The sequence below is a fragment of the Lolium perenne genome, chromosome 3, assembly GCF_019359855.2.
Source record: "Lolium perenne isolate Kyuss_39 chromosome 3, Kyuss_2.0, whole genome shotgun sequence".
Classification (NCBI taxonomy): Eukaryota; Viridiplantae; Streptophyta; class Magnoliopsida; order Poales; family Poaceae; genus Lolium; species Lolium perenne.
Window position 1 is genome coordinate 64,308,921 of NC_067246.2, and position 27,506 is coordinate 64,336,426.

Consider the following 27,506-nt stretch of genomic DNA (forward strand, 5'->3'; position numbering starts at 1 on the left):
AGGGTTCAGCTGGACGACACGCCCGGAGGAGAGTTGCAGTGGGTGATCACTGCCGACTTGAGGGGCAAGATGGAGCCTCCCACCTCGGAGAGGATCCTCTTCTCCTTCCGCGAGAGCAACTGGCTCGACGGACTCGCACGTGGCCTTCAGGAGGCACTTGCGCGCCTCTGTGGACAGAACGTGGTGCGCATCCTCGCCTCTCGCTACGCCCACCTTGTGAGGCGTGATGTTGCGGGAGTGCCCATGGAGCTGCAGCCGCACCCGGAGTTGAGGCACCATGCTGAGCATCTGGACTTCATGCTCTACCAGACTCAGAGGGACCTCGACGCCACTCGCGCTTACGCGAACCAGACCCATGCTCACATCACCGAGCAGGGTGAGGCGATCAAGCTACTCAACAACGACCGCAAGAGCCTTCGCCAGCAGCGTGCCAAGAAGGACGCTACGATTCGTCGCCTTCGCGCCAGAATCGCGTCACTTGAGGCCACTGTCAAGGCCCAGGAGGATCAGATTCGTGAGCTGGAGGATGACGATGGAGGCATCGACATTCAGGGAGGAGACACCTTCCTGAGCGACGACAATGACTTTGAGGAGGACGAGAACACCGAGGAGGAGGACTACGAGTTCCTGGAGGCAGGACCCGACGACTACGTCCCGATCGATGTCGAGGATGAGGAGTAGTTGCACTAGTTCACTTATGTAAGTGTGAGTTGTATACCGTCCCTTGTATCGTAGCATGAGAATGGTTCTTAAAACCATTGGAGTATGTGTGTGTAGTTTGTACTATGTGTTGAATGAATGAATGAATGTTATGTTTGTCATGAAAAGATTACAAGTTTTCAAAATGTTTTCAAACTTACCCAAAATAAACCATAGAATGTTCCCTCTTATCTCATGATCTTCTATATCTTCAGATGGCCCCTCCAAATCGCACCAACGACGTGATGTTGCAACTACTGCAAACCATGCTTGCAGACCAGGAAACCGAAAGAGCCGAACGCCAAGCCAACCTCATCGCCTTGCAGAACATCGCCAACCAAGGCCATGGAAATCATGACCACCCTGGATCCAAGCTTAAGAACTTCCAAAACACCAACCCTCCGGTGTTTAGCAAGACCAAGGAGCCACTCGACGCCGACGATTGGCTCCAGACTATGGAGAACAATCTGGAGGTAGCCGGAGTGGAAGCCAACGAGAAAGTTTTGTTCGCCACCCACTATCTCGCTGGACCAGCCCGCGCTTGGTGGACAAGCACCCGTGCCATGAACGGAGGCCAATTCATGACTTGGGAGGATTTCAAACTCAAGTTCAGCAAGTACCATGTACCCCCGGGTCTTATCAAGAAGATGAGGGATGAGTTCCGTGAACTGAAACAAGGTCGCATGACGGTGGTTGAATACCGCGACAAGTTTCTCACATTGTCGAGGTATGCCCCTGATGAGACCGACACCGTTGAAAAGAGGAAGGAGAGATTCCTGAATGGACTGCATGATGAGATGCAGACTGTCCTCGTCAACATCCCCTTCGCTGACCTTGAAGCCCTTGTCGACTCCGCCATCCAGATGGAGGGCAAGTTAAACCAAGCCAATGAGAACCGCAAGCGCCGCATGGCAAATCAGAGTGGATCAAGCCACCCCCAGAAGTTTCGCCCTAGCTCAAGCGGAGGTTTCACTCCGAGAAACAACAAGCCACCGATGCAGAACTCTCGCCCCGGTTATCAGAACCGGAGTGGAGGAAACTCCAAGCCAGGAGGCTACACCAACTACAACAACAACAACAACTACAACCGCGCTCCACCCCGAGCCCCTAACACCAACAACAACAACACCAACACCGCCCCCAGAACCGGAAGCAATGCCGTTCCCGTTGCGAACAAGCAGGACAAGACCACTATCACTTGTTATGAGTGTGGTGTAGTGGGGCACTACTCCAACGAGTGTCCCAAGCGTCTTGCCAAGCTCGCCGGCAACACCGCTGCACCTGCTCAGCAGCAACACCGTGTCTCCACCGGCAAGAAGTTCGCCCCCAACAACCCCAACAACCGCAACGGCCGCCTCTACCACATGAACGCCGAAGAAGCCCAGGAAGCACCAGATGTTGTACTGGGTATGTTTTCTGTCAATCACATCCCTGCCAGAGTATTGTTTGATTCCGGAGCATCTCATTCTTTTGTCACGGAAGACTTTGCATCAACAAGTAAAATTCAACCCCTCAGCTTGAAGCATGTAGTGATAGTTCAAATCCCCGGATCAACCACCAAAGCCAGAAAATTTTGCAAAAATGTACCAATCAAAATCCATGATGTAGATTTCTATGCCAATCTCATCATACTTGGAACCAAAGGTTTGGAAGTTGTCCTAGGAATGGACTGGATGTCCAAGCACAATGGATTGATAGACTGCGCCAAGAAAGCCATAACCATGACTAGCAGCACCGGTATCGTAGTTGAGCACGTCTCTGAAAAACTACCCAGAAAATTCACCTGCAACCAAAGTGTATCCAAGCCAACTCTGGATCAAATCAGGGTCGTTTGTCGTTACCCTGATGTGTTTCCGGATGATCTACCTGGTATGCCCCCGGATCGGGATATCGAGTTTATCATCGAGTTAATCCCCGGAACTGGACCCATAGCCCAGAGAGCTTACAGCATGAACGCAACCGAGCTTGTGGAGCTGAAGAAGCAAATAGATGATATGTTGGCCAAAGGTTTGATTAGACCGAGTGCATCCCCCTAGAGATCCCCCGTCTTGTTTGTAGACAAGAAGGATGGTGCAAATCGTTTATGTACGGATTATCGTAAGCTTAACGATGTCACCATCAAAAACAAATACCCCCTACCCAAGATCGAAGACTTGTTTGATCAACTTACCGGATCCAAAGTTTTCTCCAAGATAGATCTTAGAACTGGATATCATCAGCTAAAGATCCGAGCCACCGACATTCCGAAAACTGCCTTTACCACCAGATATGGGTTGTATGAGTACAACGTCATGTCGTTTGGACTGACCAATGCCCCCACTTATTTCATGAATCTCATGAATAAGATCTTCATGAACTTCTTGGACATGTTTGTCGTTGTATTCATCGACGACATTCTCGTCTACTCCAAGTCCGAAGAGGAACATGAACAGCATTTGGAGATTGTCCTAGAAACCCTTAGACAGCACAAGTTGTATGCCAAGTTCAGCAAGTGTGAATTTTGGTTGGAAGAAGTTGGATTCCTGGGACACATCTTGTCTGCAGGAGGAATTGCCGTAGATCCCGCCAAAATCAAAACTGTTATGGAATGGCAAGCCCCAACCACCCAAACCGAGGTCCGCGCTTTTCTTGGATTAGCCGGATATTACCGCAGATTTGTAGAAGGCTTTTCGAGTATCGCTCGACCAATGACCCAATTGCTGAAAAAGGACAGAAAGTTTGAGTGGACCGACAAATGCGAAGAGAGCTTTCAACAGCTCAAAAGTAGACTGACAACAGCCCCAATCCTGATCATGCCAGATATCGCAAAGCCCTTTGACGTATATTGCGACGCCTCCAAGACTGGACTTGGATGCGTGCTTATGCAAGAAGGCAAGGTTGTATCCGACCTTTCAAGACAGCTCAAGCAACATGAACAGAACTACCCAACCCATGACCTCGAGCTTGCCGCCGTGGTCTTAGCCTTGAAAGTTTGGCGTCATTACCTCATGGGTAATCGATGCGAGATCTATTCCGACCACAAAAGCCTCAAATACATATTCACCCAGAAGGAGCTAAACATGAGACAACGTCGATGGATCGAATTGATCAAGGATTACGACATGGAGATTCACTACCACCCCGGCAAGGCCAATGTGGTAGCGGATGCTTTGAGTCGACTGCCGTGCCAGTTGAACTCCATGCTCGCAATCGAACAGCCCAGCTTACACCAAGAGTTTGAACAGTTCGGACTTGAACTTGTGAGTGAAGGATTCCTAGCCAGCATAGAACTGCAACCCACCTTGGTGAGCCAAATCAAGGAAGCCCAGAAGGACAACACTAGCATTGACGGAATCAAGAAACAGATAGCCGCAGGAAAAGCCCCCGGATTCACTGTAGACGAAGCCGGAGTTCTTTGGTACAAAGAACGTCTCTGCGTACCATCGGACTCTGACTTGAAACAAGTCATCCTGCAAGAAGCCCATGACACCCTTTATTCAATCCACCCTGGAGGTACCAAGATGTACCAAGACCTGAAAGAACAATTTTGGTGGCACGGAATGAAGAGAGAGATCGGTAGCTATATCGCCAAGTGTGACATCTGTCAGAGAGTCAAAGCAGAACACCAACGACCCGCCGGACTGTTACAACCCCTTCAGATTCCAGAATGGAAATGGGACTCCGTAGGAATGGACTTTATCACCAGACTGCCCAAATCCAGCAAAGGCAATGACTCAATATGGGTAGTTGTCGATAGATTGACCAAAGTCGCCCATTTCATCGCCGTCAAAACCACCTATCAAGGCCCAAAGTTAGCTGAACTTTACATCTCCAGAATAGTCGCTCTGCACGGAACCCCCAAATCGATAGTGTCAGATAGAGGATCCCAGTTCATCTCAAGGTTCCGGCAGAAAGTGCATGAAGGACTAGGCACTCGCCTAAATTTCAGCACCGCCTATCACCCTCAGACCGACGGACAGACTGAGAGAGTAAACCAGATACTGGAGGACATGGTTAGAGCATGCGTACTGGAATACGGATCCAAGTGGGAAGACTGCCTACCTTACGCAGAATTCTCTTACAACAATAGCTACCAAGCCAGCCTACAGATGGCCCCCTTTGAAGCCTTGTACGGAAGGAAGTGCCGTACCCCCCTGAACTGGTCAGAAGTCGGAGAGAGCCAAGTTTTTGGCCCAGATGTTCTTCGGGAAGCCGAAGAAAAAGTACACAAGATTCGCGAGTACCTCAAGACGGCGCAATCACGATAGAAGAGCTACGCCGACAAGAGACGTCGGGAGATGACCTTCGAGATCGGAGACTTCGTCTATCTCAAGGTATCCCCCTTGAAAGGAATGCAAAGGTTTCAACTGAAAGGAAAGCTTGCACCCCGCTATGTCGGATCTTTCAAAGTCCTCAGCCGCCGAGGAGAAGTATCCTATCAACTGGAGTTGCCGGAAGAAATGTCGGCTGTGCACGACGTGTTTCACATCTCACTCCTCCGGAAGTGCCTTGAAGTCCCGGAGAAGACCGAAGTGTTCAAGAACATCGATCACCGATCGGTGGATATCAACAAGGATCTGACTTACCGCGAAGTGCCGATTCGCATCCTGGAAGAAGCTTACCGGACCACCCGCACCCGAAGCATCAAGTTTCTGAAGATACAATGGAGCAATCATACCGAGGATGAAGCCACCTGGGAACGCGAAGACTTCATGAAGAAGGAGTACCCAGATCTCTTTAGTACCTAACTTTCTTTTCGATCTCGGGACGAGATCTTTTGTAAGGGGGAATGGTTTGTAACACCCCAAAATTCAATAAAAAGAAAGTTAGAGAATTCCAGAAGCAAAATTTCAAACCAACAAAAACTTTTTAATTTGCATATAGTACCATGCATAGGACTTGTGCATTTGAGTGATATGCCATGATGATTGTTATTACTTGTATATGCTCTGCTCTAAAACCCTAAGGTGATCATATGAAGATCACCAACCCAATAAATCAAAGAGGAAGAAATTCCACTAAAAGGCAAAACCCTAAAAACCCTCACATATGCCCTATGGCATTTTTATAAATTTTGACCCTAGACCTATTTGGTCTTCACCATTAGTTGAGTAATGTTATTAAACACTTACTACAACTTTCGGAATCAAAGATTCACTTTTCAAGTGAAATTCAAACACACAACTAGCTCACATATGATATTGGTCAATTTTGACAATTCTAGTCTGATCACCACTTTGAGCCCTTGCCATTCAATTTTCCCAAACCAACTCTTCCTAACTCTTTGCACCATTTCAAAGTCAAAATCAAGGTGAACAAAGTTGGTGAAGATCATCATGCCAAATTCATCTTTGATCATGAGCAAGGCTCATCCAAAGTTCCAACTTTTTCACATATACAACATTCTACACTTAGCCATTTTGGCCAATTCTTAGATTCTAATTTTTCCACCACCACCTCAAAACCTCTCTGGTCATTTACAACTTATATCAACACTCACTTTTCAAAAAGGTTCACCTTTGGAATTATTTCAAATTTGAACAATTTTGCAAATTCAAATTTTGGGCACTATTTGCAACTATTGCAAATAGTGTTTCTACTCAATCTAATCTACCCTAACCTACCACATTATGTTCCCTGGTCCCCTTAAACCCTAAGTGAAGCATAGCGAGGCTAAGGGAGAGAGAGAGCAAGCTAGGGCATGGCCATGCCGGCCATGTCCCCGAGCCCGTCGACCTCCCCTCTCTCCCCTATCTTCTCTGCCAGGACCACCTCACCACCACGCGCCAACGCACCTCCTACGCCACCCTAGCTTCGCCATTGTCACGCTCGAGGACGACACACGCCGGCCGACGCGCGCCCTGGACGCCGCTCACGTCGCGCATGCATGCGCGCGGACACGCCCAGTACACGCGCCGCGCCACCACCTCGCTCACTCCCTGGCCCCGCTTGCAACGCCTTGAGCACGCACTCGACACCTGGACGCCGCCAGACAACCGCCAGACCACGACCCGCGCCCACCGCCGCCGGAGAAGGAGACCCTGCTCCGCCGCGGGCGCGACAGACACGCAAGCAACGCGAGCGATCCCGACGCTCCCCGACCATGCTGTCGCTGCCAGTAGCACCGCCTGGACCCGTAGAGCATCGCCATAGCCTCTCCTAGCTCGACCAGCCGCCGGAGACGCCGCGCCCATGTCGCCCGCATCCCTGCCCCGCAACCCTCATGCGATTCTATAAATAGGGAGTTCCCTGGACCAAACCAACCACACCATCTCACTCCCCACCTCTCACTGCTTCTCCACCCCCACTCCACTCACTCGATCGTCGCCGGAGCTGCCCCAATTTGGAGATCGGAGCCGCCAGTACCTGGTGGACGCCGCCGTCGATTGGAGCCACCCCAGGACGAGCCACTGCTACCAGTCGACTCGCCGTCGTCCACAACTTCACCGCGCACCTTGCCAACCCTAGCTGGAGCCACGGTGAGCTCTCCGACCCCCTACCTGAGCCGCCGGTGAACTCCCCTCTCGCCGGCGGGACGATGAACCACAGCCGTTTGATCACGATCTAATCCAACGCACCATACTCGCCCATACCGTTTCGGGTTAAATAAGTCACTGACATGCGGGACCCTTTGTCAGCGCGCCGCGCGTCACTGGACCGTGGTTGGGCTGGCTTGGGCCGTTCAGTTTGAATCTGGCCCAGTAGTTTTTCCCGCCGGCCCTTTTATTTCAAACTCGATTTAATTAATTCAAATGTTTTTGAATACTGCTGCCACTTTGAATTTCAATAGAATTAAATTGGCTAAACCAAATTGGTTGAACTTTATATTGTTGGAAAGCTAAAGAAATTATCTATCCAATGCCACTGGTCTCATGGCCAGATTCTTTGTAGAATTAATGTGATAAAAATAACAAGACAGGGACTTTTCCCTATTCAAACAATTATTAAAAATCAACCAAAATAGATATTAAGTTAATTCCAACTCTAATAGCTCACATTTGACTTACACTAATTGTTTATGCAATAAAATGGTGTGGTCACTTTGCATGATCATGCCCTAGTTTAATTAATGGATCATTTGACTAGTTTAACTAGTTGATATTGTCCAAAACTATTAAAGTAAATTATGTGGAGTCTTATACTTCATTTAAACTTGTCTCACATGAATTCATGGGATGTTTGGACCCCTGGTTCGAAACTCTCTTATATGAATTACTTGACATTTAAATCATATATAGTGATATTAAATGATATGAGGTGATCTACCTCATTTAAATCATTTTCCCAAATGATGATGATGAACATTTGACTTAGGTCAATATGAGTTCATATATGATTGTTTGAGGAATTAAATCTTAATAAGATTTCAATGAGAGGAAATTATTCCTCAAGAACCCTATGGAAACTATCATTTACATATGAAATACAAAGAAGTGAATTCTATTTAAATAACACAACCCATGCACCCTAGTTAAATTATTTGTGTGCATAGAATAGTTGGTGTGTTTATATGTGATGCATGGAATAGCCATTGAATTAGTGAGTAATTATACTCGTATTCAAATTTAGACGGTAGCACCGGAGAGTACGCCGAAGAAGAAGGTTGCTACCAAGAGGAGGAGGAGGAACAGTTTGAGAACTACCAAGGCAAGCTATTATTCTTGCAAAGTGCAAAGCCCCTTGGGGCAAGGCACCATGATTCTTACCTTTTTATTACATGAGCCTATCCCAAGTTTACTTTACAAGTTTTACTTGTTTTCTAAATGAGTTACTTTTATAGTTAACTTTGGTCAAGGTACAAGTTGGTTACTAGAGTAGTGAGTTAGTCTCTTCCAAGCAAAGCAAGTAGCACCCCTCATGATTTAGAGCTAGTACTAATGAAATAAAACTTGACTACTCTAGATGGGAACCATGTGAATTTGAAATGGATTTTGAAACCTTGGAATGATGATGCATTCCATTGAATGATTTTTGAAGGTGAATGTGACCAAGAGAAGATGGTGATTTTTGATAAACAATGATGTTGGTTTGAATGCGATACCTTTCCAATTATTAAGTACCCCCACAATACCTGATTATGGGTAGGGCTTAACTGGAAGTTTATGCATCTTAGTATGGGTTCCCTCTGAACACACGTCATAGGGGTTACGCTTGAGGTTGCCTCCGTTGTTGAGAAATGATGTGAAATTGAGGTGAATTGTACGGCCAAGCCCTGTGCAGTTCCCAGGTTGAAAGTTGGTCTTCACTGGGAGGCCAAGCTCATGGGGAGAGGTGCTCATACTAGGATTTGTAAGTGAAAGGTTATGGTTGATGATCCGCGTACTGTGTTACGCTGATTCGGGGTAATCCCGACGGATGAAATCAAATGTTGTGGCACAAGTGTGCAACCTCTGCAGAGTGTAAACCTATTCGAATAGCCGCGTCCACGGTTACGGACGGTTGGAAAGGCCATACAGTTTCCGATGTCATATCTTTGAAAATGATGTTGAAAGATGATGGTGAAATGACTTGTGGTGAATTGAATTGAAATCACCACTTGAATGGTGGTAATGACACTAATGTTCCCACTTGAGTTAGTTAGCACTTGAATAAGCTTTTTTCTCAAACTTTGTGAACTAAAACTAGCTTTATGCAAATAAACTAGAGCTTAGCAAACCATACTAGAATGTCTAGCACTTACATTAGTATTAGTTTGCGGGTACTTAAAGTACTCACGGCTTTGTCCCTGGCTATTCAAATGGCCAGAGTATGAAGATGAACAAGGAGATGACCAGCAGGACGCCTACGACAACTAAGTGCCTTCCGACGTCAAGCGTTGGCCTGTGGACTAGAGAGTCCTTGTATCTTACGCTTCCGCTATGTTGAACTATGAACTTGTGTTTGTTCGTTGATCACTAGATCAACTATTCGTGTAATATGGATCATGTGATTCCAATTTGTAAGACTTATGGTTTGTAATGAATGATGACTGTGATACTTAACTATTATGCCTCGCAACAACAATATTCCTGGGATTGCGATGTATGACATAATAGGCATCCGGACTTAAAAATCCGGGTGTTGACAAAAGGATGGAATTCAATAAACACGCGATTGTCATAGGTGAAACGATGAACGGAGAGCAGGTTTTTAGAGGCATGTGGAACATGGAGGACATTATGAAGATGAAAATTTTGAGCAGGAGTACGAACAATTGAATGACCAACATGAGATATAGGCATACCATGTCCACCTGCAGTGTTGACCTTGTCACTGCCACGATATTTGTCGCGGACGGTCATGTTTTGGATCTCCCCTCCCCACCTCCCTACATTGTTTACCTTGGTGGTGAAAGCTAGAGGTTTATGCTACCTCTTTTTTCTTCATGTGCACAAGAGGTGTTTGATGAAATGTTTGTGATGGATGTCACTTGATTTTATTTTATAAGATTTATCCTCCTTTTGATCCTAAAAGGTTAGCAACTATTTTCTCGTATACATAATTTGTAGAATACTAATTTTAGCAAGGTGATTGCATCTAATACATAATTGTACTTATGATGCAGATGAGTCATCCATGGATGTACGGTAACCGATGTGCTCCCGCTTTCAGAAAGGGCGTGAATTCTTTCTTGCTTGTGGCCGAGGCAAACAAGTCGAAGCAAGGTTTTATGTGCTATCCATGTCTGAAATGTAAGAATGAGAATGATTACTCTTGCTCAAGAGACATTAAGAGCCACCTGCTTTGGTTCGGATTCATGTCCAGCTATAATGTTTGGACCAAGCACGGAGAAGAAGGGGTTATATTGGAAGACGGTGATGAAGAAGAAGATAACGATGACCAGTACCGATCTATGTTCTCTGAATGCGATGATACCGCAATGGAAGACAATGAAGAAGAAGGAGGTGAAGAACAGGCACCAGATGATCCTGTTGATGATGATCTTCGTCGGGCCATTTCTGATGCAAGGAGAGTCTGTGGCACGAATAAGGAGAGGTTGCAGTTCGACAAGATGTTAGAGGACCACCACAAATTGTTGTACCCAGGTTGTGAAGATGGGCAGAGAAAGCTGGGTAGTATATTGGGATTACTGAAATGGAAGGCAGAGGCCAGTGTGACTGACTCAGGATTTGAAAAATTGCTGATAATATTAAAGAAGTTGTTTCCAAGAAATAACGAATTACCCGTCAGTACGTATGAAGCAAAGAAGCTTGTCTGCCCTCTATAATTAGATGTGCAGAAGATATATTGGACCCTTCAAGATACTAGGCCGTCGTGGTGAAGTTTACTATCAGCTTGAGCAGGCCCCCAGAATTGTCGGAGTTTCATGACGTCTTGCATGTCTCTCAACTCCAAAGATGCCTTCAAGTGCCTGACAAGCAAGAGGTGTTCAAGGACATTGATCATCGTTATATCAACCTAAACCAAGACTTGACCTACCGTGATAAACCCCTTCACATCTTAGAAGATACCGTGAGAGTTACCCGCACAAGGAAGATTAAATTCTTCAAGGTTCAGTGGAGCAACCACTCCGAAGAGGAAGCCACATGGGAACGAGAGGATTATCTCAGCAGCGAGTTCCCATACCTCTTCAGCTCTTAGTCTCAGAATCTCGGGACGAGATTCTTTTAAGGGGGGAAGGTCTGTTACAACCCATTTTTCATAGCATGCATGTTTTCTAGTCTTGAAAAATTAGAGGCAACAAAAACTTTTCATTTTTGTTATCTATGTGTGTGCATAGGCTAGAATGTTGCTTGACTTGTATTTTTGGGAGTAGCTACCCACTTAAAACCCTAGTGCCAAATTTTTGAGATCTCTTTGAACCATTAGGGTTTCCCCTTCCAATGGATACCCCCTCTCCCAAAATTCTTCTACACATGCACGAAACCCTAAGGAACCATAACCCTAGTCCCCAAATTTCTCCAAGATGAGGGGGAACACTCCCCTCTCTTATTTTTGTGGAGACACCATCACCAAGTGTGACACCATCACCAACACCATCACACCACCCTTTTCTCTCTCTTTCTCTTCCATGTTTGTGCTTGACACTTTTTCAAAATTTTGGTACATGCAAGTCCCTTGCATGCACCCTCTCCCTTGATCCCCGCCTCTCTCTTTCTTTCCCTCTCTTTTCATTCTTCATCTAGGGAGGAAACTATGAGAGGGGACATTTCCCCCTCTCTTTCTCTTCTCTCTTTTCCCTCCCTTTTTCTCTCTGGATTGGGCCGAGGCCAACACCCCCCTCTCCACCACCCTGGCCCAACCCCAACACCCCTTCCCTCTCCCTCTCCCACGGCCCAACGCCACCAACGCCCCCTCCCCCCAAAACCCTAGCCAGGGCGCCTCGACTCCACCCCACCACCTCGTCTTCAAGCACCAGCGCCTCGGACGCCACCCACGCCGCTTCGTCGCCCACACCATCGGCTCGCCTGCCGCGCATGATCACCGCCTGCATCGCCATTGGGCACATCAAGATTTGCTTGTCCCCTCCCCCGCCTATTTAAACCCCGCCAACAACATCGCCTCCCCCTTTCAACACCCTCCCGCACCCACTCACACGAAAGACGACGCCACAAGGCCGCTCAAGCCGTTGCTCGAGCTGCTGCTGCTCGCCACCATCACCACGCCATGGTCACCGCGAGGGTGCCGAGTAGGTGGTGCTCGCCACGATGCCGCCAACGCTCCCTCTCTTTTTCCATAATCACCGCCAGCATCTGCAGCCCCTGGCCGCCCTTTTCTCCCACTCCCTTGCCCATGACTTCCAGGGAACGCCGACGCCACCACCACGCCGACGCCGTCCGTGAAGGAGATGACGCCGAGCGAGGAGGAGGAGCAGCACCTGGATGCCGCCAAGCCTTCTCCGCACGACGCCGCCACTCCACCGCCACGCCAACACGTCGCCGAACCCCATCTAGCTGCCGGTAAGTGATACGTCTCCAACGTATCGATAATTTCTTGTGTTCCATGCCACATTATTGATGTTATCTACATGTTTTATGCACACTTTATGTCATATTCATGCATTTTCTAGAACTAACCTATTAACAAGATGCCGAAGTGCCAGTTGCTGTTTTCTGCTGTTTTTGGTTTCAGAAATCCTAGTAACGAAATATTCTCGGAATCGGACGAAATCAACGCCCAAGTTCCTATTTTCACCGGAAGCATCCAGAACACCCGGGAAGGACCAGAGGGGGCACCGGGCCCCCAGGACCATAGGCCGGCGCGGCCCAGGCCCTGGCCGCGCCGCCTATGGTGTCGTCGCCCCTTCGACCCTCCTGCGCCGCCTCTTCGCCTATATAAAGCCCCTGGATCAAAAACCTGATACGTTCGACGAAAACCACGAAACCTTCCCGAGCCGCCGCCATCGCGAGGCCAAGATCCGGGGACAGGAGTCTCTGTTCCGGCACGCTGCCGGAGCGGGGAAGTGCCCCCGGAAGGCTTCTCCATCGACACCGCTGCCATCTCCACCGCCATCTTCATCACCGCTGCTGCTCCCATGAGGAGGGAGTAGTTCTCCATCGAGGCTCGGGGCTGTACCGGTAGCTATGTGGTTCATCTCTCCCATGTACCTCAATACAATAATCTCATGAGCTGCTTTACATGATTGAGATTCATATGAGTTTGTATCACAATTTATCTATGTGCTACTCTAGCAAAGTTATTAAAGTAGTTCTATTCCTCCTGCACGTGTGTAAAGGTGACAGTGTGTGCACCGTGTTAGTACTTGGTTTAAGCTATGATCATGATCTCTTGTAGATTGCGAAGTTAACTATTGCTATGATAATATTGATGTGATCTATTCCTCCTACATATGCATGAAGGTGACAGTGTGCATGCTATGTTAGTACTTGGTTTAGTCTTTTGATCTATCTTACACTATAAGGTTACTTAAATATGAACATAATTGTGGAGCTTGTTAACTCCGGCATTGAGGGTTCGTGTAATCCTACGCAATGAGTTCATCATCCAACAAGAGAGTAGAGTATGCATTTATCTATTCTGTTATGTGATCAATGTTGAGAGTGTCCACTAGTGAAAGTCTAATCCCTAGGCCTTGTTCCTAAATACTGCTGCGTTACTACTGCTTGTTTACTGTTTCACTGTGTTACTACTGCTGCAATACTACCACCATCAACTACACGCCAGCAAGCTATTTTATGGCACCGTTGCTACTGCTCATATATATTCATACCACCTGTATTTCACTATCTCTTCGCCGAACTAGTGCACCTATTAGGTGTGTTGGGGACACAAGAGACTTCTTGCTTTGTGGTTGCAGGGTTGCATGAGAGGGATATCTTTGACCTCTTCCTCCCTGAGTTCGATAAACCTTGGGTGATCCACTTAAGGGAAAACTTGCTGCTGTTCTACAAACCTCTGCTCTTGGAGGCCCAACACTGTCTACAGGAAAAGGAGGGGGAAGTGGACATCAAGCTATTTTCTGGCGCCGTTGCTGGGGAGGAAAGGTAAAAGGTACTCACACTCCGGATCTCGGCTACCAAGCTATTTTCCCGGCGCCGTAAGTACTCAAAGCTATTTCCTTTAGATCCTGCAATTGCAACTTTTTGTTTCTTGTTTACACTAGTTTGGCATAATGGACAAAAATGAGCTTCTATTGCTATTTCCTGATTTAAAACATGGATTGTTTGATGCAAAAATTAAAAAACCTATGAAATCTTATTTGCATGCTGGTAGTAATATTAGTATGAACGCTTTGAACACCATTGTTGATAATAATATAGAAAGTTCTAAGCTTGGGGAAGCTGGTTTTGATGAGCATGATATTTTTAGTCCCCCAAGAATTGAGGAGAAAATTTTCTTTGATGATACTTTGCCTCCAATTTATGATGATTATAATGATAGTAGTCTTTTGTTACCGCCTGTTATGGAGGATGAATTTGATTATGATTACAATATGCCTCCTATATTTGATGATAGCTACTTTGTTGAATTTGCTCCCACTATTACTAATAAAATTGATTATGCTTATGAGGAGAGTAATAATTTTATGCATGAGACTCATGATAAGAATGCTTTGTGTGATAGTTACATTGTTGAGTTTGCTCATGATGCTACTGAAAGTTATTATGAGAGAGGAAAATATGGTTGTAGAAATTTTCATGTTACTAAAACACCTCTCTATGTGCTGAAATTTTTGAAGCTATACTTGTTTTATCTTCCTATGCTTGTTACTTTGCTCTTCATGAACTTGTTTATTTACAAGATTCCTATGCATAGGAAGCATGTTAGACTTAAATGTGTTTTGAATTTGCCTCTTGATGCTCTCTTTTGCTTCAAATACTATTTCTTGCGAGTGCATCATTAAAACTGCTGAGCCCATCTTAATGGCTATAAAGAAAGAACTTCTTGGGAGATAACCCATGTGTTATTTTGCTACAGTATTTTGTTTTATATTTGTGTCTTGGAAGTTGTTTACTACTGTAGCAACCTCTCCTTATCTTAGTTTTGTGTTTTGTTGTGCCAAGTAAAGCCGTTGATAGAAAAGTAAGTACTAGATTTGGATTACTGCGCAGTTCCAGATTTCTTTGCTGTCACGAATCTGGGTCTACCTCCCTGTAGGTAGCTCAGAAAATTAAGCCAATTTACGTGCATGATCCTCAGATATGTATGCAACTTTCATTCAATTTGAGCATTTTCATTTGAGCAAGTCTGGTGCCATTTTAAAATTCGTCAATACGAACTGTTCTGTTTTGACAGATTCTGCCTTTTATTTCGCATTGCCTCTTTTGCTATGTTGGATGAATTTCTTTGATCCATTAATGTCCAGTAGCTTTATGCAATGTCCAGAAGTGTTAAGAATGATTGTGTCACTTCTGAATATGTTAATTTTTATTGTGCACTAACCCTCTAATGAGTTGTTTCGAGTTTGGTGTGGAGGAAGTTTTCAAGGGTCAAGAGAGGAGGATGATATACTATGATCAAGAAGAGTGAAAGCTCTAAGCTTGGGGATTCCCCGGTGGTTCACCCCTGAATATTTCAAGAAGACTCAAGCATCTAAGCTTGGGGATGCCCAAGGCATCCCCTTCTTCATCGACAACATTATCAGGTTCCTTCTCTTGAAACTATATTTTTATTCGGTCACATCTTATGTGCTTTACTTGGAGCGTCTGTATGTTTTTATTTTTGTTTGTGTTTGAATAAATTGGATTACATCATGCTTGTGTGGGAGAGAGACACGCTCCGCTGTTGCATATGAACACATGTGTTCTTAGCTTTTAGTATTCATGGCGAAGTTCTTCTTCGTTAAATTGTTATATGGTTGGAATTGGAAAATGATACATGTAGTAATTGCTATAAATGTCTTGGGTAATGTGATACTTGGCAATTGTTGTGCTCATGTTTAAGCTCTTGCATCATATGCTTTGCACCCATTAATGAAGAAATACATAGAGCATGCTAAAATTTGGTTTGCATATTTGGTTTCTCTAAAGTCTAGATAATTTCTAGTATTGAGTTTGAACAACAAGGAAGACGGTGTAGAGTCTTATAATGTTTACAATGTGTCTTTTATGTGAGTTTTGCTGCACCGGTTCATCCTTGTGTTTGTTTCAAATAAGCCTTGCTAGCCTAAACCTTGTATCGAGAGGGAATACTTCTCATGCATCCAAATACTTGAGCCAACCACTATGCCATTTGTGTCCACCATACCTACCTACTACATGGTATTTCTCCGCCATTCCGAAGTAAATTGCTTGAGTGCTACCTTTAAACAATTCAAAATTTATCACCTCTGATTTGTGTCAATGTTTTATAGCTCATGAGGAAGTATGTGGTGTTTATCTTTCAATCTTGTTGGGCAACTTTCACCAATGGACTAGTGGCTTCATCCGCTTATCCAATAATTTTGCAAAAAGAGCTGGCAATGGGATTCCCAGTCCCAAATTAATTAACAAAAATAGACACTCCTCCATGGTATGTGATTGTTGGACGGCACCCGAAGGATTCGGTTAGCCATGGCTTGTGTAAGCAAAGGTTGGGAGGAGTGTCATCATCATAATAAAACTAAAATAAAAAAGGCACTCCTTCATGGTATGAGATTGTTGGCAGGCACCCGAGGATTCGGTTAGCCATGGTTTGTGAAAGAAAGGTTGGAAGGAGTGCCACCCAAAATAAAATAAAATGGGAGCCGCTCTTTGAAGGTTTGTCTGGCAAGGGGGTTGGAGTACCCGCTACCATTCGTTGACAACAACATACACCTCTCAAAACTTTATTTTTTATGCTCTCTTTATGTTTTCAAAATCAAAGCTCTAGCACAAATATAGCAATCGATGCTTTTCCTCTATGGAGGACCATTCTTTTACTTTTAATGTTGAGTCAGTTCACCTATTTCTCTCCACCTCAAGAAGCAAACACTTGTGTGAACTGTGCATTGATTCCTACATACTTGCATATTGCACTTGTTATATTACTCTATGTTGACAATATCCATGAGATATACATGTTACAAGTTGAAAGCAACCGCTGAAACTTAATCTTCCATTGTGTTGCTTCAATGCCTTTACTTTGAATTATTGCTTTATGAGTTAACTTTTATGCAAGACTTATTGATGCTTGTCTCGAAGTACTATTCATGAAAAGTCTTTGCTTTATGATTCAGTTGTTTACTCATGTCATTACCATTGTCTTGGATTGCTGCATTCATTACATATGTTTACAAATAGTATGATCAAGGTTATGATGGCATGTCACTCCAGAAATTATCTTTGTTATCGTTTTACCTGCTCGGGACGAGCAGAACTAAGCTTGGGGATGCTGATACGTCTCCAACGTATCGATAATTTCTTGTGTTCCATGCCACATTATTGATGTTATCTACATGTTTTATGCACACTTTATGTCATATTCGTGCATTTTCTGGAACTAACCTATTAACAAGATGCCGAAGTGCCAGTTGCTATTTTCTGCTGTTTTTGGTTTCAGAAATCCTAGTAACGAAATATTCTCGGAATCGGACGAAATCAACGCCCAAGTTCCTATTTTCACCGGAAGCATCCAGAACACCCGGGAAGGACCAGAGGGGGGGCACTGGGCCCCCAGACCATAGGCCGGCGCGACCCAGGCCCTGGCCGCGCCGCCCTATGGTGTCGTCGCCCCTTCGACCCTCCTGCGCCGCCTCTTCGCCTATATAAAGCCCCTGGATCGAAAACCCTGATACGTTCGACGAAAACCACAGAAACCTTCCAGAACCGCCGCCATCGCGAGGCCAAGATCTGGGGGACAGGAGTCTCTGTTCCGGCACGCTGCCGGAGCGGGGAAGTGCCCCCGGAAGGCTTCTCCATCGACACCGCTGCCATCTCCACCGCCATCTTCATCACCGCTGCTGCTCCCATGAGGAGGGAGTAGTTCTCCATCGAGGCTCGGGGCTGTACCGGTAGCTATGTGGTTCATCTCTCCCATGTACCTCAATACAATAATCTCATGAGCTGCTTTACATGATTGAGATTCATATGAGTTTGTATCACAATTTATCTATGTGCTACTCTAGCAAAGTTATTAAAGTAGTTCTATTCCTCCTGCACGTGTGTAAAGGTGACAGTGTGTGCACCGTGTTAGTACTTGGTTTAAGCTATGATCATGATCTCTTGTAGATTGCGAAGTTAACTATTGCTATGATAATATTGATGTGATCTATTCCTCCTACATATGCATGAAGGTGACAGTGTGCATGCTATGTTAGTACTTGGTTTAGTCTTTTGATCTATCTTACACTATAAGGTTACTTAAATATGAACATAATTGTGGAGCTTGTTAACTCCGGCATTGAGGGTTCGTGTAATCCTACGCAATAAGTTCATCATCCAACAAGAGTGTAGAGTATGCATTTATCTATTCTGTTATGTGATCAATGTTGAGAGTGTCCACTAGTGAAAGTCTAATCCCTAGGCCTTGTTCCTAAATACTGCTGCGTTACTACTGCTTGTTTACTGTTTCACTGTGTTACTACTGCTGCAATACTACCACCATCAACTACACACCAGCAAGCTATTTTCTGGCACCGTTGCTACTGCTCATATATATTCATACCACCTGTATTTCACTATCTCTTCGCCGAACTAGTGCACCTATTAGGTGTGTTGGGGACACAAGAGACTTCTTGCTTTGTGGTTGCAGGGTTGCATGAGAGGGATATCTTTGACCTCTTCCTCCCTGAGTTCGATAAACCTTGGGTGATCCACTTAAGGGAAAACTTGCTGCTGTTCTACAAACCTCTGCTCTTGGAGGCCCAACACTGTCTACAGGAAAAGGAGGGGGAAGTGGACATCAAGCTATTTTCTAGAAAATAGTCTTGATGACCCACAAGTATAGGGGATCGCAACAGTCTTCGAGGGAAGTAAAACCCAATTTATTGATTCGACACAAGGGGAGACAAAGAACACTTGGAAGCCTTAACAGCGGAGTTGTCAATTCAGCTGCACCTGGAAACAGACTTGCTCGCAAGAGTTTATCAGTAGTAACAGTTTTATAGCAGTAGCAGTAGTGAAATAACAGCAGCAGAGTAACAGAGACAGCAATAGTGATTTTAGTAAACAGCAGGATTAAAATACTGTAGGCACGGGGACAGATGACGGGCGTTGCATGGATGAGAGAAACTCATGTAACAATCATAGCAGGGCATTTGCAGATAATAATAAAACGGTGTCCAAGTACAAAGCAATCAATAGGCATGTGTTCCATATATAGTCGTGCGTGCTCGCAATGAGAAACTTGCACAACATCTTTTGTCCTACCAGCCGGTGGCAGCCGGGCCTCAAGGGAAACTACTGGATATTAAGGTACTCCTTTTAATAGAGTACCGGAGCAAAGCATTAACACTCCGTGAACACATGTGATCCTCACATCGCTACCATTCCCTCCGGTTGTCCCGATTTCTGTCACTTCGGGGCCATCGGTTCCGGACAGCGACATGTGTATACAACTTATAGGTAAGACCATAAACAATGAATATCATGATGAAACAATAACATGTTCAGATCTGAGATCATGGCACTCGGGCCCTAGTGACAAGAATTAAGCATAACAAGTTGCAACAATATCATCAAAGTACCAATTACGGACACTAGGCACTATGCCCTAACAATCTTATGCTATTACATGACCAATCTCATCCAATCCCTACCATCCCCTTCGGCCTACAGCGGGGGAATTACTCACACATGGATGGGGGAAACATGGCTGGTTGATGTAGAGGCGTTGGCGGTGATGGCGGCGATGATCTCCTCCAATTCCCCGTCCCGGCGGAGTGCCAGAACGGAGACTTCTGGCTCCCGCGACGGAGTTTCGCGATGTGGCGGCGTTCTGGAGGGTTTCTGGCGACTTCGACTTCTCCCCGTGCGTTTTTAGGTCGAGGCCGATAAATAGTCCGAAGGAGGGCGTCGGAGGCCGGCCGAGGGGCCACACCACAGGGCCGCGCGGGCCCCACAGGCCGCGCCGCCTATGGTGTGGGGCCCTCGGGCCTCCACCTGGTTCGTCCTTACGGCTCCGTCGATTCTGCGGGAAAATAGGGCCTTCTGCATAAATTCCGAGGATTTTCCCGAAAGTTGGATTTCTGCACAAAAACGAGACACCAGAGCAGTTCTGCTGAAAACAGCGTTAGTCCGTGTTAGTTGCATCCAAAATACACAAATTAGAGGCAAAACAATAGCAAAAGTGTTCGGGAAAGTAGATACGTTTTGGACGTATCAACTCCCCCCAAGCTTAGCTTATTGCTTGTCCTCAAGCAATTCAGTTAACAACTGAGCGATAAAAGAACTTTCACGAACATATTTGCTCATATGATGTATATATTCTCATGCTATGGCTAATACTTAAGCAGTTCATAATGAGATACATGCAAATAAGATCATCTAAAAGCTATGTCAATCATAAAGAGGTACCAACAATTAATAATAAGCATCATGAATCATGTATAAAAGAAGGATTGCAATGTTCATAAGAGAGTATGATAAAGTGGTATCTCGCTTGCCTGTATTTGATTGGAAAAACATAAATGCCCGGGCACCTCTGGAGTTCATAAAAAGACTAGAAGTAGTGATTGTCAAAAGATAAATGCATCAAAGTTATACCACAATCAATCATATTTTGAGACAAGCATATTATACTAAGAATGACAGTTGTGCTCTCAAGATAGTGCTCAAAGAAATAATGGAGACACAACATAAAAGTAAAAGATTGACCCTTCGCAGAGGGAAGCAGGGATTAACATGCGCTAGAGCTTTTTATTTTTATAAAGACAGGAGTAAAATTATTTTGAGAGGTGTTTGTTGTTGTCAACGAATGGTAATGGGTACACCAACTACCTCGCCAACCGGACTTTCAAGAGCGGCTCCCATGAATTATTGCATATTTATTTGGCACTCCTTCCAACCTTTCTTGCACAAACCATGGCTAACCGAATCCTCGGGTGCCTGCCAACAATCTCATACCATGAAGGAGTGCCTTTTTATTTTATTTTCATTATGATGATGACACTCCCCCCAACCTTTGCTTACACAAGCCATGGCTAACCGAATCCTTCGGGTGCCGTCCAACAATCACAAACCATGGAGGAGTGTCTATTTAAGTTAATTAATTCGGGACTGGGAATCCCATTGCCAGCTCTTTTTGCAAAATTATTGGATAAGCGGATGTGCCACTAGTCCATATGAGAGTCCGTCAAAAGTAAATGACAAGGTTGAAAGCTAAACACCACATACTTCCTCATGAGCTATGAAACATAAACACAAATTGAGAAGCATTTTGAAGGTTTTTAAAGGTAGCGCACGAGAATTTACTTGGAATGGTTTGAAATGCCATGCATAGGTATTTATAGTGGACACTTTTGGAACAACTTGGTTTTCAGGTGTTTGGAAGCACGAGCAGCGTTCCCGCTCAGTACAAGTGGAGGCTAGCAATAGACTAGGGAGCGACAAATCAAGAGAGCAGTAACTGTCATAATCATGCTTGCGGCAAAATAAATTAACGGAGGCATAAAAGTGATACAAGAACTCTGAAACAATATAGATCATCGAGGCTTAATTGACTTTTTGTTCAGTCATATGCATGCGTGAGCATGTGCCAAGTCAATATAAATGAATTATTCAGAGGAGGATACCACAATGCCATACTTACTTATGAATAAAACAATGCAAGCAAACATCCATGACATGCTACTCATATTAATAGATTGGAGCTAAACATGAGAGATCATAAACTACTAGACTTTCTCAAATGACATATACCTCACATGAACCAACTAAGCATGCTCACATGGATGAGTATATGTACAAAAATGAAAACAAATAGAGTTCATACCAGCCTCTCACCACAATCAGATTGTCGTAGATCGTCATTATTGCCTTTTCACTTGTGTAGCTTGGATAATATGAAATGAAAACCATGCTCCAGCCACCGAAGACCATTGAACTCAAGATGAACTTTACAAACCAAAGAAGAACAGCAAATATTTTTGGTGTTTTCGAATTAGAAACAAGAACAAAAGGAAACAAACAAACAAAGCAAAATCTTTTTGGGTTTTCTTGTAGCAAACTAGCAACAGTAAATAAAGCGAAACAAATGCAAGAAACCAAAGCAAACAAATGGTGAAGAGAAACAACAGAAATATTTTTGGTCTTTTTGTGTTTTGGGAAGGAAAATAAAACAAAAACAAGAAATAGCAAACTAGAAGAAACACAGAAAAGCGAGATGGCGGAAATCTGCCAAAACCTGACAGCAGTACAGAAATCGATTTTTACAAAAATCTTACGTTGCTCAGATCGAAAAGTGTTCAACTAATGAAAGTTAGATAACAACCTGGGGAACCTGCTCAAAAATTGGCAGCTCAAAATGACGTTCTGGCTATTTTTGAGAATTTTTACGGTAACATTCCAGAATCTGTTTTCAGGCAGCACTTCCCCAAATATCATCTTCCTCTCATTAGAAAACCACTCAAACGAACAAAACAAGTATGTGCAAGTATCCAGCAACTATAATATGCAAAGAATGAGTGATGCCGGTATACCTCTCCCCAAGCTTAGGCTTTTGGCCTAAGTGGAGTTCAATCCCATCGATCCCATGAGGTAGTGTCTCCGTAGTATGACGAAGATGGATCGTATTCCGGGTATGTGCTAGAAGAAGCACCCGGATACGTGACGGTGTGGTCGTAGGAGGCCTCGGCGTCCTCGGAGTCATGTTGCTGGTGGAAGTCTTTTATCTTCAAATGTTCATCCACTTCCTCCTTAGTGCACGACCATGATTGCCTGTCAATACTGAACAAACCTGGTTGGGGAAAAGGAATTTCCTTCTCATCCCCGTCAGAAAACAACATTCTATAGACCATATTATCTAAAGTAGAATCAGCGGTGACAAAATGATGACTCTTCATAGCAGTAATATCGAGTTTCCTAGGGGCCAATGGCACATCATTAGGATCAAGAGGAAGCCTTAGATAAGTTAAAACACGCAGTGCAATAGTTCCTCCAAAAATAGGCCCCCTGGTAGTCAGGCGGCGAGCAATAAGAGCACCAAGGTGATAAGATGTCTGACCAGTAAGTGCAATATTCAAGAAAGCAAGATGGTAACTAGAAATGTTGCTAGTGTTCTCCCTACCAAGAATGCTAGTAGCAATGTAATATGCAAAATACTTAATGGCGGGGAGTTGAATGTTCCTTATCTTGCCACGCTGAATGGTGCGACAATCATCATCGGTAATCCCTCGATAGAGCTCCAACAAGTCCCGGGGGTTGTCATCAATCCTACTTGCTGTACCTACAGGGACAATATCCAATGCACGACAAAAATCCTCCAATTTCATAGTAACAGGATTACCATAGATCCTGAATGCAACCGTCGGCTCATATTGTTTGTTGTTGAACTGGAAACTCTCGACGAAGATTTTGGTGAGCATGTAGTATTGCTCCCTTTCATCTCCCACATAGGTGGTTAACCCTGCCCTGTTGACAAGGGTGAAGAAATCCTCCAATATCCCTGCATTCCTAAGAAAATCATAGCATGGAAAAGACGAAGCATTAGGAGCCCCGTTGTCCTCTTCGGGCGCGAAGCTAGGCGCGATGATGTCTTCATTGTATGATCGCCTAATCCGGGTGGCGGCCCTAGAAGGCCTCCCGGTGCTGGTTGTCCCTTTCTTGAACAACTCTCCAAAGTTGAACTTCTTCATAGCTTCTCTGAAATTGTTAACAAATGATATAAAATTTGATTCGGTGACATATAATCAAGGGGAAACTACCATAGGAACTTGCTAGAGTACTAATCATGCATCAAAACTAGTTTCTACCACTTAGAACAAGCATGCAAGCTCACTAAACATGTTACCTACAGCAGCAAAATATTCAAGATATACTCAACCACACAAAATTCTACTTGGATGGGTGGAGGAGTCACATACCAAGGAGCAAATGTGCTAAATTTCAGCAGGAAATCTGGGCTGAGCAAAGAGATCGAGAAATCTGGAGCTCTGGAGCAAAAATGCGAGAGAGAGGAACTTGGTACGAGTTTTTTCGGGAGAGAGAAGGTGCTAGGAGAAAGAGATGACAAAGTGGGGCAAAGGGGGGCCCACACCACATGGTGGCGCGGCCACCTCCTTGGCCGCGCCGGCCTGTGGTTTGGCGCCCTCTGGTGCCCCACAGGTCATCCTCTGGTGCTCCCAGGTGCCTCGTCGAAAAATAGGACCAACGGTATAACTTTTGTGAATTTTTGAAAACTTTGAAAAATGCACATTTCTGGGTATTTAGTTTATTATTACTGGCCAGGAAAATTTTTGAAATCTTCAAATAACTAAGGAACTTTGCAAACTAAAAGTGCTACAGCAACTAGAGCAAATGGAGGAAGAAAGAGATGTTGTTTACCTCCTCTATGCATATAAAAGGTATTCGTTAACAAGGTTGATCAAGTCTTGTCACCAAATAAATTTTACATAGCATAAGAAGAAATAAACCTCAAATCAATCATGTTACCTTGAATTGTATTGATATGGATCCAATCACGAGAGTTTGATATTCTTCTTTAGGCTCATATATAGGACAATCAATAGTTCCCACTTTGATAGTTCTCACATTAGAAATAGTATTAACTCCACACGCTTTCTCAATCCTCTTGGGAAAATAAACGGTATGCTCCCTATCATCAACATTGAAAGTAACATTTCCTTTATTGCAATCAATAACAGCCCCTGCGGTGTTAAGAAAAGGTCTCCCAAGAATAATAGACATATTATCATCTTCAGGCATTTCCAACACAACAAAATCAGTTAATATCAAGCAGTTAGTAGTAACTTGAACAGGAACATTCTCACATATACCAACAGGAATAGCAGTAGATTTATCAGCCATTTGCAAAGATATATCAGTAGGTATCAACTTGTCTAAGTAAAGTCTCTTATAAAGAGAAAAAGGCATAACACTAACACCGGCTCCCAAGTCACATAGAGCAGTTTTAACATAATTATTCTTAATAGAACAAGGAATAGTAGGTATACCTGGGTCGCCCAACTTCTTTGGAATTTTGCCATTGAAAGAGTAATTAGCAAGCATAGTGGAAATTTCCTCATTGGGGATTTTCCTTTTGTTAGTAACAATATCTTTCATATACTTTGAATAAGGAGGCAATTTAATAGCATCAGTCAAAGGGATTTGCAAGAATAAAGGTTTCATCCAATCACAAAATTTATTATAGTGTTCTTCTTCCTTTGATTTTAGTTTCTTAGCAGGAAAAGGCATTTGCTTTTGCACCCAAGGTTCCCTTTCATTACCATGTTTCTCAGCAATAAAGTCTTCTTTAGTGTACTTTTTATTTTTAGCATGCTTTTCAGGTTCTTCTTCAACCTCTTCTTTATCAGGAGTATCATTCTTATCATTATCATTATCATTACCACTTTCAGTTTCAGCATCAGAAATAGAAATACTATTAGGATCATTAACAGGTTCAGAGGATTCTACAACATTTTTATGTTTCTTCTTCTTTTTCTTCCTAGAATGAGCACTAGGTTCAATGCGTTGAGAATCTTGTTCAATTCTTTTGGGATGCCCTTCAGGATATAGAGGATCCTGGGTAGAGACACCACCTCTAGTTGTTACTTCATAAGCATGTTTCTCTTTAGAATTATTTCCTAACAAGTCATTTTGCACTTTAGTGAGTTGATCAATTTGAGTTTGAATCATATGAAAATGTTTAACAAGCATCTTAACATCATTGGAGGTTCTCTCCACAATATCATGCAATTCACTAATAGCTCGATAATTTTCCATTAAATGATTCTCTACTCTCATATTAAAATTTTCTTGCTTAACAATATAATTATCAAACTCATCTAAGCATTGTGCAGGAGGTTTTGAATACGGAATATCTTCCCTAGTAAAGCGTTGAAGGGAGTTTACCTCAATCATGGATGAAGGGGGAATTATCTCACATATATCTTCTATGGGAGGTAGATTCTTCACATCTTCAGATTTAATACCTTTCTCCTTGAGAGACTTCTTGGCTTCCCTCATATCTTCACCATTCAATTTAATTAAACCCCTCTTCTTCAATATTGGCGTTGGAGTTGGTTCAGGCGTAGTCCAATCATCATGATTCCGGCTTATTTTAGCCAATAATTCTTCAGCGTCATCCGGAGTTCTTTTCCTGAAAACACAACCAGCACAACTATCCAGGTATGCCCTAGACTCAATGGTTAGTCCACTATAAAATATATCAAGTAAATCATGCTTTTCCAAATCATGATCAGGCCGAGCTCTAATAAGAGAGCAAAATCTCGCCCAAGCCTCAGGCAATTTCTCTTCATCTCCCTGGTCAAAATTATAAATTCTCTGCAAAGCAATATGTTGAGCACTAGCAGGAAAGTATTTGCGGAAGAAAACATCAAGCAATTCTTTCGGACTTTTAATAGAATTAGGTGGCAAATTATTATACCAAGTTTTAGCGTCATCCTTTAATGAGAATGGAAAGATTTTAGCAACAAAGTAAGTACGCATCTTGACATCATCAGAAAACAAGCTACTTAGAGTAGATAACTCAGTCATGTGTTCAACAGCACTTTCTTTTCAGTACCACAAAAGGGTGTTTTCTCAACAATAGCTATATGAGATAGATCAAGAGAAAAATCATAATCTTTATCCTTAATGTTTATAGGAGATGTGGCAAACTTAGGATCAGGAGACAGTTTATATCTAACAGCATGTTCTGCAAGCAACTTTTTAATTTTCCTTGCATCAGTAGTAGCATTGCATTTTTCAATAAAATCATCATTAAGCTCCACATAATCTTCATCAGGATCATCACTAAAATAATCAAGTTCAGGTGAATTAACAGGTGTAGTAGCATTAGGAGTTTCAGTATTTTCAATTTGTCTAGACCTAGCAATTGTAGCATCTAGAAAAGATCCCAAAGAACCACTATCATCAAGCACAGCAGAAACATTATCAATATTATGAGAGTTTTCAGATTCAGCAGAAGTACCCGCATTTGAAGCATGCGGCGGTGAAACAAGTTTATCAATCACAGATGGTGAATCAAGAGCAGCAGAGGTATTCAGAATTGTACCTTTTCTTGTAGTGGATGGTAATATGGCGATCTTAGTATCGCGAGGTTTACCCATGATGGAGAATTTGCAGCGAACAATATTAATCCAAGTGAACTTCCAAATAAAGCTATGCTCCCCGGCAACGGCGCCAGAAAATAGTCTTGATGACCCACAAGTATAGGGGATCGCAACAGTCTTCGAGGGAAGTAAAACCCAATTTATTGATTCGACACAAGGGGAGACAAAGAACACTTGGAAGCCTTAACAGCGGAGTTGTCAATTCAGCTGCACCTGGAAACAGACTTGCTCGCAAGAG